The 12,364-nt window shown below is 30.1% G+C and overlaps 1 pseudogene; it reads right to left on the reverse strand.

Annotated features, from left to right (window-relative positions):
* On the reverse strand, positions 4,364-5,944 carry LOC18596140 (annotated as a pseudogene).

Raw genomic sequence — 12,364 nt, forward strand, 5'->3', positions numbered from 1 at the left:
TTCCTTTTTTTTCCTTTCTTTCCTTTCTTTCTCTTTTTTTCTTTTTCTCTTTCTTTTCTTCTCCCTCCCCGCGGTTCCCCCTTCTCTTTTTTTTTTTCTTCTTCCTTCCTTTCTTTCTCTTTCTCATTCTTCTCCCGTTGGCTTCTTCTTTCTTTCTTTCTCATTCTCTTTCTCTCCTTTCTCCCCGCGGGTCCCCCTTCTCTTTTTTTTTTTCTTCTTCTTCTTTCTTCCTTTCTTTCTCATTCTCCTTCTTCTCCCCGTTGGCTTCTTCTTTCTTTCTTTCTCTTTTGCCGACCTCTCACCTCTCTCTCTCTTCTTTCTTCCTCTCTTTTTTTTGCTTGCTTTTTTTTTGTTTTTTGTTCTTTTTCTGTGGCCAACTGTTGGTGATTTTTTTTTTATTGTCTCCTCTGGTCTGTGTCTTTTTAAAGAGCCGGGTTGTCCAAAAATTTGGACAACCCGGCGAGGGGGGGGTTCTGGCACCAGGGAGTTAGTGGCCAAAACCCCTGGTGCGTGGTGGTTGGGGACTTGATTGGAAAGGATGGTGAAGGGATGGTGAGGGGATGGTTTAGGGTGTCTACAAATATTAATTTATAAATCATTTAAGACTATTAGAATTAAGAAATACATTTTTTAATAAAAGTCATTTAATTTAAATAAAATTCTTATTTATAAATTGGATAAAACTTATTAATATTTATAATATAAAATGTTTTTAATGAAAATTATTTGATATAATTAGGGATCCTTATTTATAAATTAAAAAATATTACTATTATTATTAAAATAACAATTTAGAAATATAATAAAAAGTATGTCCACTTTTACCAATCAATTTTTTTTTTGTAATCCATACTAAGTATGTCCACTTTTACCAATCAATTTTTTTTTTGTAATCCATACTTTTATATATTTTATAAATATAAGTAGATTGTAGATTACAAATATAGATATACACGAAAATATAGATATAGAAATATATAAAATTGAATGGGATTGATTAGTGTGGAGGGAGTGTTCGCCGTTTGGTATGGTGTAAGCAGGAAAGATTCTCCACATTTTAATTGGCTGTAATGTGCTTACAGCGTTTGATTTGTAAAAAAGATGTAGGAAAATCTTCTCATTGTAAAGTGATTGCAGAGCGCAAATGGAATATCATTTCCTTCTCTCACGGAGGGAAAGCTATTTTTCTTTCCGTGAAAATAAAATTATAGTTTTTTTCTCTCAAATTATCCTCATCATAATCTGACCCTCTCTCTTCTTCTTCCAAAAATGATCTTAATACCAGTGGTCATGGTTTTTTATTTTTTCATCAAATTAAAAGCTTGTACAAAATAGTGGCTTTACCAATAGCATTAAGACCTATCATCAAAATAGGTCCATCTCTGTTCTTCTCTTTCTAGCTCAGAGCATTTTGTGGTATGATTAGAAGTTGGATCTAATCTTTTTACTTTGCAGAGCCATAGCTTGTTGAGTAATTTTTGCTTTGCCAAAGGCTTTCAACAGTCCTTGGATTTCGTTGCCTTTCTTTTTTTATTTGGTGTTTTTATTTCTTTCTCCTTATAATTTTATTTATCATTTTAAAAAAATAAATAATTTTATATTTTTTTACTTCAATCAATTTTTATAAAAGAAATGTACATTTAAAAATTTATATTAAAACGAATATAAGTGTTCAACTTTATATTTTCATTTATAAGATAATTTTGTATATTTACAATACATTTTCAATAAAATATTTTTAAATCAAATATTATAATTTAATCTTATCAATAATCACATTACTTATCATTATTTTTCATATTATACCTAACGTGTAATTTCATTTTCAACAAAATACCAAAAGAAACCTGAGCATTGACTATTGATGATGCAACACAACATGACACTGAAGAGTTGGGATCGGAGCGGTAGAACCCAAGTCGGCTGGGTGCGTAGGGTAGCCAACGGGGTGAACTTCAGGCTACGACTTAAAAGCTCGGTCGCTCGTTTTAAACGCCAAAACATGTAAGTTCCCTGCTAATTTATGTAAAACCTAATTTAATGTATTCTCACATTTCAATTTAATTTCACTTCAAATCAATAAGTTAATTAGCTTCCTTGGTAATTAATGACGATGAAGCCCTCCCTCCTTGTTATATGCGTACACTGCCTAATTGATTCATTAAGTAGTTGTATGACATAAATTATGGAAACAAAATTAAGTAGAAGTAGGGTACTTGATCGTTATTTTTAATTTTTTTATTTATAGAAAAAATTCATTTAGATTTTTATTAAAATAAATCTTAATTTCTCATTTCTTTATTCAATAATATTTTTTACAAAAATTAATTACAATCAATGATAAAATTTGAAAAATCCACGATATTGTCTCCTTATTTTATTCACATGATAAGAATAATCAAAGTGTTTAACCACTTATGCTTCGCTAAACCTGAAGATTATTTCATTTAAAAAATAATCTTTTTTAATTGCTATCTATTCTTCCTGACTTGCTAGGTGGGATATTTTAGATTCGCCTTATGTAATCTAGTTTTGACTTCAAAAATGATAAAAAAAAATTAAAAAAGAAAGGGAAAACTGGAAAATTGGTCTTGTATAATTAGTTAAAAAATTACACGTGGCTCATGATCCATCTCAATGCATTAGCCAAATGCCAATGAAGTTGGAAGGTAAAAGCCAAAAGCAAACTGTTTCTTGGCAAATTCATGCATGCTATACAGCTTCTTAGCAGATACATAAATCTTTTACTTAATCTTCTTCAATGCTTCTTTTATTTTTAATAGGGTCATGGTTGCACGTTATACATCATACATTATATAATATAATGAAAAAAAAATCAGTGGATGATTTAAATAATATGAAATAAATTCCTCCTGTTCAATTATCTAATTCTGGATCAGCTTAAATCGGCATAAAATATTAGAAAAAGAAAAGAAATGGGAATGCGGCTACAGAAAGGAGCAAAAGAGAGCTGGTGAGATAATAATAAGATTGGATTTCGATATATCTATATATGCAAATATAAGTAAGGGCTATACCCATATCTATAGATATATAATTAAATATTGAAAGGAAAGTTGACGAAACTGACTTTTGATTCCTTTATGGGACGAATCGTTGAAAAGTCTTGAGTATGTGGACAAAGGCCAAAGCCAATCCCCATCCTTCTTTATACTTATTATATTTGCCCCATCACCATGCGTACGTATTCTTATGACTAGAAGTCGTATATGCTCCTTTGGAACAAAGTTCTTGCATATACTCCAAGAAAGGACCAGGGAAAATAAATTTAAAAGAAAATATTTTATAATATTACTATCAATACTCTAAATCGAAGTCTCAAGTGTTATTTATTAATTGGTACAAGCTGTGATCTTTTTGGGCGTATTACAGTTACTGCTAATATAATTAGTTAGTATAGAAAAATTAAGAATATATAGTAAGAACAAAGACTTGATGGATTTAAAAAAAAAAAAAACCTGAAAACAATTTTCACATTATACATAAGAGCACACCTCAAGAGTGACGACTAGTGGAAGGGTCACTATAAAGTGTAAACATAAATTGACATAAGGAAATTATATATAAAAACTTGTAATCTTTTACAACTTGAATGCACTCCACAACATATTTGTTCCCAACTCAACATTACATCACATGTTTTCGTATCCTTTTTCTTTTCCTTTCATTTTCCTTTTGAGTCATGATAATATAACAAAAGGTACAGATGAACCCAGGCGAGGAAGCATATGCTTTGCTCATTGGAATGGCCCGATTCGTTATTGGGCTCCATCCCAGTCATAGTCAAAGTTATTTTTCTATAGTATATCAGAAAGAAAAGCCCAATGTCCCTTTTATGCGTGTGCAATTTAGTTGACAGATGAGTTGTTTTCTCTAGGGTAATAAGAGAGGCCCAATTTGTGAGGTGGGCTCTGTCCTCTGGAAATCGTTTCTTACTTGACTGTCTCTGTAAAAATTAACAGAGACAAAAGCTAAAGGCTTAAAGTTGACATCATTTTTACTCCCAAGTAATTCTTTTCCATTTCGAGTGAATTTAATGGACTTTATTCAGAAAGAAGTATATATACGTTATATTAAAATTTTTTATATTTGTAAAAGAGATGAGTCTAGTAGAAAAAGCAGTTCATCAATGGGATTAGGTATAGGGAGCTTTGCCTATCGCTTTATGTTCAATTTTTTTTTTGTCACAACATATATAATAAATATTAGATACATTTTTATTTGATAAACTTCTGAGTTTTTTTTTTTTGGGGAGGTGGGGGGTGGGGTTACATATTCCATAACTAAACAGCAAGCTTTCGTATCCATATAAATGAAAAAAAAAAAAAAAGCTCCACAGAAAACCAACCATTTAATAAAAGATTAAAAAAGCAATCTGTTGATATGTCCCCTGTTTATCACAATATTAATTATATATCATCCCTTAAAGGTTTTGGAGGGCCAATTAGATTTGATGCTGACAGTATCCATGAACTCTTTATCCTTTTCCATGGCTTGGAATGTCTCAAGTGAAAGGCAAACTTCAATGTCAATACTCCCTTCTTCTACTCCACAGTGCACTGTGATCCTCCCATCAAACTTGTTGGCTGGCCCGCTTCGTATTGCAACTGGCCTTCCCAATCCAGTGTCACCACCGTAAATATCGAATCGAGGTGAATCACTCGTGCCAATAGCATTCCGTACCATATTGCTCATTTTCTTTATCTTAGGGCATTTTGTCCAAGATTCCAAGAAATTGCTTAGCTTTTTCATGTTACAGGAAGCAACTACCTTGTTCATTTCCCATGCCGCGTTGCCAAGTCCGTGGTCTAGCAGCTCCTTAGCGTTCATAGTTACAATCCCAACCTCCAACGCATTCCCAAAGTATCCTTCAGACAACTCCTGCAATCTTTGTCTAGCACCGATCAGCAAGCAATAGCTGGTCGCTTCATCGGGGTCAATATTCTTCTTGTTGCGAACAACGGATTGCCAAAAGTGAGACGAGAGAGCTTGAAGAGAGGAGATCTCGTGGGTGCCAACCTCCGCATTAGCTTTTTCTTTGAGTATTGCAATAACCTCCTTGGTGAAATGAAAAACCCTTACTTTTACGGGTACTGATGGGCTGAACTCATTTTTATCAATGTGATTGATATAAGAATGAGGGATGCGAATAGGACAATCTGTAGCATTAAGGAACCAACGTTGGAAAATAGGTTGTTTAGATAAACAAGAGGAACCCCTAGCAGTTTCCAACCAAGAACTGAAGAAATGGAAAAAGGATGCACCATCGATGACTGTGTGGTTGATGGAAACACTAATGAAGACGCCATCGGCAAGTTTAGTTACTTGTACAGCAAGTAATGGTTTGACAGTACCTTCATAATTTTTAACTCCATTGAACGGGAAAAACGTGTCGACAACGGAAGGAACATAAACAGGTTGGGTGATATCTTGAGTGGTTACCTCATCATCAACTGTTGCATGGACAAAGCGAGCCCCAGCATTAGTGCAGTCAATGGAAAAGGAAGTGGGTCGTTGTCATGTTCAATGGTGGCAAGGCGACCGGCAAGAGGTGGGAGGTGGTCCAGAGCCTGTGAAAGAGAGGTTTAAACGTAGTGTACCAAAACGGTTTCTGATTCTTCCTCCTGATTCAACTCTGGCATGTAAAAGAGAAGGCCCCTCTGAATGTACCCTGCTAGAAGGAACTGAAGATAGCGTGGGGTTAAGTCATATCTTCTGAGCTTGTCCCTTGGGATTTGCAGCTTGGACAATGCTGGTGGAGATCAGCCGAATTCCTGTCATTTTGCTATCCCACCTCTCAATTCTGGACCCCAGCACTCAATTGCTGGACCTTCATGTTTGCATATAGTCCAAAATTCGACGTATACTCTTCAATGTCTGTATGCATTCAAAGGAAAGGTAAGTACAGCTAAAAATAAGTGCTGGATGTTGTTCAGTAATTTATAACTCACAGATTCAAAGTTAGGTGGTGGTTGTTAGATATATCTAAGTATAGCCAATGTAGATGGTAGAGAGAGAAAGGAGGTGTTATTATAATAAGTAAAATGAGATGCGCTATCCTTGAAACGTAGGTGGTGAGGAAATAGAAAAATGGAGAAAACAATAGAACATGACAAATAGAAAGAGTTGGGTGGAGAGTATATTTGGAAGAACTTATAAAGATTTTTGAGAGTAATCTCTGATGATTTGTTTTTCTCTTACTTAATTACGAAATTTTCATATTTATACTAAATAGGATCGTTCTCTTAAGAATTATTGATAGACAGAGAGTATTTTTAAGAGAACACATTCTGTATGAAAGAACATGCTTGTTACAGGAAGGTATATCTATTATGGGAAGATCGACTTATTAGAAGTTAGAAGTTATGAGAAGAGTATATAATTGAATAGTATTTCTAAGAGAACATGTTTTGTATGGAAGAATGTGCTTTTTATGAGAAGAGCATGTTCACTGTGAGAATAATAGCTTATGGGAAGAGCACATTAAATAACAGCTTATTGAATGTTATGGGATGAGTATGTAATCGGATAATATGCGTAGGTTTTGGATAGTGGTGTAGAGACACTTAAAAATATGTCACGTGTAGTGTAAAGAAAGAAAAAAGAAAAAGGTAAAACAAGTGTACTTTAAGGAAAAGTTTAGAGAAAACCCTTTTAACTACTTCTATATCTAAGTTACAAAGTCAAACTCTTTAGAACAACTCAAATATGAAAAAAACTCATGAAACTTACTTGTTAGGGGAAGAACATCCCTTCACACGACCCCCAAAAATTTTAAAATTTTTTATATATTACATATATTTTAAATGAGCCCAAAATAAATTTTTTTATTAAATTATTAATACAATATATTTTATATATTTTTTAATGGGCCCCTAAAATAATTTTTATTAAATTATTAAGATAAATAAAAAATAATAAAATAATCTTATAAATCCATTTAACTTTACCCTAAATCTTAAATTTTTTTCTTTTAAGTTTCTTCACACCTCTTTCCATTTCTTTCTTTTTCTTTCTCTTCTCTTTTGTCTTTTAATTGTGAAATTACGATGAAATAAAAGTTTTTTATCTTTCTTTTTTTATTTATATTATTATTATTAGTATTATTTATATTTGTTTATTTTTTCAATTCTATTCTATTTGATCATATGTTTTAAGTTTCTATAAGTTTTCTTCTTCAAATTTCTACAAATCATCAACTATATTTTTTTTTGTAGTTTTATCTTTTACTTGTCATATTTTTCTTTTTTTTTTGGTTATGTATTTTCAATAATTGTAGTCTTTAAAAGTTAAAAAATTATTATGTAACTCTCAAATATGTATTGTAACGTTACATTATTGATTATTGCTTAAAATTTTACCAACATGTCATTTTTTATTAATCTTGATTATATAAGATATTTTTTTATGAGCTTTATGTTTTATATTTAGTTGAAAGGAAATTATTTTTGAGTATTTAGTCTTTAAACAATATTGATTATATAAGAAGAAATTATTAATATTATATATTATATTTAATTATTTATATTTTATGCATTATTCTTCTTCATCTTTGACCCTCAAATAAAAATTAGTTAGCTCTGTCCTTACCTGTCGCTCATTTTGAGTTACTTTCACTTTTTCATATAACATGATTATTCTGTTCCCTATAGATGTATTTTTTGGTGTTCTGTAGGTCTGTTTTGTTGGTGGCTGGAGATTTACTTTCTCCAATAACTTTTTTTTTGTTCTATCATGACATGAAATGAATTCTGCTCTTAAAAAAAAATGATTGTTCCACTCTTATTTTTATTCTATAAAATAATATTTAAACAAATAATAATTAACTAAAATTAGACATCTACAGCCTGTAACCACCCTTGTCTTTAAAGCTAGAACATTGAATTTGGTAACTATGAATGAGAGGATTATCGGTTGTGTTTGTTTGTAAAAGAGGAAGACTGTTTATATTAATATTTTTAATATTGTTGTGAAGCAAAAAGTAGAACCACCAAGAAGTTATGAATCATGCTTGAAAAGTTGTGACTAAGAATGTTAGGAAACACTTTTTATTAAAGCCCACCATTGGAAACTTTGGGGAGTATGGAATAGCCCCATGCTTAATTATGTTTTATGCGGTAATTAGGACCAGCTTATTTCCACCGAAGTTTTCTTTGCACACGCAAAAAGTTTTCAAAGCAGCGCGGAAGACGAAAATCCCCGCATGGAAACTGGAAATAGAGCTGGTCCCAGTAATTAATAGGAGAAAGATCTCTGCACTTTGAGTGTTGAACATTTAATCGAGGAGTATGAAGTCCCATGCTTATGCTCCATACGCATATTAATACGTCCAAGTTTGAGTATTTGACAGTAAATTTGATCCGTATGTAGTCCCATGCTTCTTCATCTTCATGAATTTTTCCAAGGAGAGAAACCCACAACTCTAGATGAACAAGATAATGGAATAATAAAGATCTTCAATATCTGACTCAATTGCCGACCCCATCAAAAACCAGACTCTTAAAGTTGCGAAAGAAGTACATAGATATATAGCATATCATTATCAGAAAAGATATCAAGATAAATAAGACCGCAGGCTGTAGCTAAGACCTGCAGAAAAAAATTCAACGGCTCAACTGGCTTTCCTCTGACATGACTACTTTCTAGCTGTCACAGGCCAGCAGTGATCAAAGTGCATGCACACCTACTCTGCTTTGACTTTCCAGAAAAAAAAATCTTAACTGCCACTTTGCCTTTCAAAAAAAAAAAATCCTAGCATCCACCAACATAAATATTTGCTTGGTTTACTGGCCTCCGGGCTCCATGCATCTTCTTCTTAGTTTTCTTTGTCGTGTTAGCTAGGCTTGAAGTCCAAGGATCTCTATGCTTTTAATTGGCAGAAACAAAGCGAGGCACAAAATCGGGATAAAAATTTTTTATTTTAAAAGAATGAATGTACTGATATATATTCAATTTCAATCACGACATTGGTACATATTGTTTAATCTATTTTAATTACATTAAAATATCTTTTAATTTTACATACATATACAAGTTGATGTACATGATTAGTTAACCTTTATTTGCTTATTACTTTTACTAGGTTTTCACGTATTTGTTTTCAAATAAAATGGAAAAGGTAATGTCTTGCTGAAACACCATCTTTTTTCTTTTGGAAAACCAAAAATTTGAGTATGAGCAATATAATCCAGATTGGTTTTGCACACACATATATTGATCCACATACATTGATTAGTAAAATATAGTTATTAAATGTTATACCCTTTCATATATTTAATTAATTTAACAATTTTTATTCATATAGTTTCAAGTTAAATAAAAATAAATAACTGCCTTTGACATTATGTAAAATTATAACCATCGAATATATATTACTAGAGGATTGCCCATGCTCTGTTCTCGGGTTATTGAATTTATGACAAACTTTAAATAGTACAAGTAAAAATATAAAATTCATTTGAAAGTATATTTAAACATGTAAAAGATGATTTATTACATTGTAGCCATTAATCGGATTTTATTGTCTGAAACCAGTATCTGTTCAAGATAGCTATATTATCATCGATAATATGTTTATTTTTGTATTGCATCTGTTAAATTTAAAACTTCATTTGAGTCTAAGTTTTAATTTGACAAACAAGTGATCAAAATTGTTTTTTAGATGTTCAAACAAGTCTAAACAGTCTTTTAAAAAAGTTTAATAAAAGAGCTAAGCAGTTTAACTATAAAACAAGCAAAAAGTCTCTTCAAATTTGAAAAATGCTATCAATCTATCAATAGATGTTCTTCATCTATCAATTTATCAATCTATCAATAGATGTCTTGTAAAATCATAGAGATGTCATCCCTATTTGATTTTTTGTCCGTATTTACCATAGAGATTGTAATACAATGGAGCTGCAAAAAACATGTTCAAACTATAACAAAAATTACCTGCTCCCTTTTCATAAAGCTTTAATTTGGTTCCTACACTTGTGCTAGTTTCTACAAAACTATTGTTAACATAGAATGATAATATGTGTTTAGAATATTGATTGTTATTACATTAGAAGGTCAATAAAAGGTATGTTAACTAACATAATTTACATTCTTGGTTTTAATTTTCTTTGCTGGTGAGTCATTTGGGAAGCCTTTTCTTTGTCTTTGAAAGCAATAACAAACTACAATTGCAATTAATCAACTCTTATAAAATTACCACACAAAACTTAACACTCAAAGATTGTATAACCTGTTCACGTGTTAATTGTTTTTTAATAATTACATTAAATATTTATTTTTTTTGACAATTTTGTTTCACATTGTATTTATATAACACATTCTATAAATAACTTAACATGAAAAAGAATATAAGCTAATTTGATTGACAATATTTGGCTCATCATCATTAACATTGGAAGTAAGTTAAGTTTTAGTAAGCATAGCAATTGACTAATTTGATGTAAAGATACCCTAATGCTTTTGTTTCTCTCTAAGCTCAAAACCAATAACCAAAGGAATAAAAAATTACATCTCTAGTTTATTAATTCCTATATAACAACCATACAAAATTGAACATTCAAAGATAAAATAAACTATTCATGTGATGACTCTTCTTTTGGGAGTTGCATTTAACCTTCAAATATGAAACCTAAATTGAGAGTTACCAAATTATAAATTTATTGTCTTTATGTGAACATATCCTAATAGCTCTATTTGTATGGAAGACCAAAGTTGCTTACGAAACCAAAAATGAACTACAACTTTATCAAATGGTCTGGTATGGAACTAATATTGTAATATTAAAACAAAATTGATTGTTAATATCTTTGTTTAATATTATTTTTTTTTCATTTTTCAATGTTTAATGCGTAACTCTATCTTGACTGGTATCGAACTAACTATATTATCTTGTCTAATTCTTTTTTTCATTTTTATTAACCATATTATCAAAATTAAATTAACCTAGATAGAACTAACCTTGTATAGCACTAACATCGTTTAATGTTGTCTTGTGTAATTCTCTTTTTTTCTTCTTTTTTATTTAAGGTTATTTTTTTATTTAATGTTATCCAAATATCTTTGTTTGTGTGGAAAACCAAAATTACTGATAAAGTAAACAATCAACTACAATTCTACCAAAAGGATTGGTATAGATGTGACAAAACGATAATTGAATAAAAACAACAAATTAAACCATTCAAACATAACAATATGTCTAAAGTGCATAAGAAGAACAAAAAATTTTTGTAAACTTACTCCTCAAAGAATATATTCAACTGTAAATGCTTGAATAATTGACAAACACAACTCAACAACCCTGAACAGTAACTAGAACCAAATGAAAACAACAAATAATTTAAAATTAATCGTAACAAAAAATAGTAATAAAAAAAGAATTAGACCGGATACATTAAAGGAAATATCTTATTTATCATTAATGCAAAAGCAAAAGAATAAAAATATAAGTGTAATAGTATCATGCTATCTAATAATGATATTACTAACAAACTAAAGAAGGAAAAGATTTTAGTTCCTTTACTTGAACTAAGACAAATTTTCTTCTTGCAACTAAACAAACAAAATAAATACAATTAACCCAAATTTCATATCATACAAATTTGAGAGCAAAAGCCAACCCAACTAACAAAAAAAAAAAACATATAGTAAATTAAAATCATAAAATGTAAAAAAATTAAACCTTCAAATCATAAAGGAAATCATTTTCAAAATTAGAGGATTATTGTAAGGAAAGGAAAATATCTGTAAAATATTAAAAAGAAATAGAGAAGAACTTGTACAATGAAAAAGAAAATCAACAAAGAAAAAAAATACTAAATTGTAGTCTGTAACCGGAACCAAACAAAAATAACAAATAATTAAAAATTAATCATGACAAAAAATAATTATAATAAAAAAAAGAATTACATAGCATAATATTAAATAAAAGAATCTTTTTTTTATCAATAATGCAAAATCAAAAGGATAAAAATCAATGTGTCATATTCAGCGGCGGAGCGTCCCTTTGTAATGGGGGGCCATGGCCCCCCCAAACTTTTTGAAATTTTTTTATATTATATATTTTTTAATATTTTTTGAAATAATTTGTTATTAAATAATCAATATAATTAAAAAATAATCAAACGACCTTACAAGCTCATTCAATTTTACTTAAATTCTTAATTTTTTTAAATTTTTTGAGTTTCTCCACTTATCTTTTTCTCTTTTCTTTTTTGTCCTTGTATTGTGAAATTATAAAAAGGTAAAGTTTTTATTTAATTTTTTATTTATATTATTATTATTTATATTTATTTATTTTTTCAATTATATTCTATTTGCTCATATATTTTAAGTTTCTATAGATTTT

The sequence above is a fragment of the Theobroma cacao genome, chromosome 6 (genome assembly GCF_000208745.1).
Source record: "Theobroma cacao cultivar B97-61/B2 chromosome 6, Criollo_cocoa_genome_V2, whole genome shotgun sequence".
NCBI classification, from domain to species: domain Eukaryota; kingdom Viridiplantae; phylum Streptophyta; class Magnoliopsida; order Malvales; family Malvaceae; genus Theobroma; species Theobroma cacao.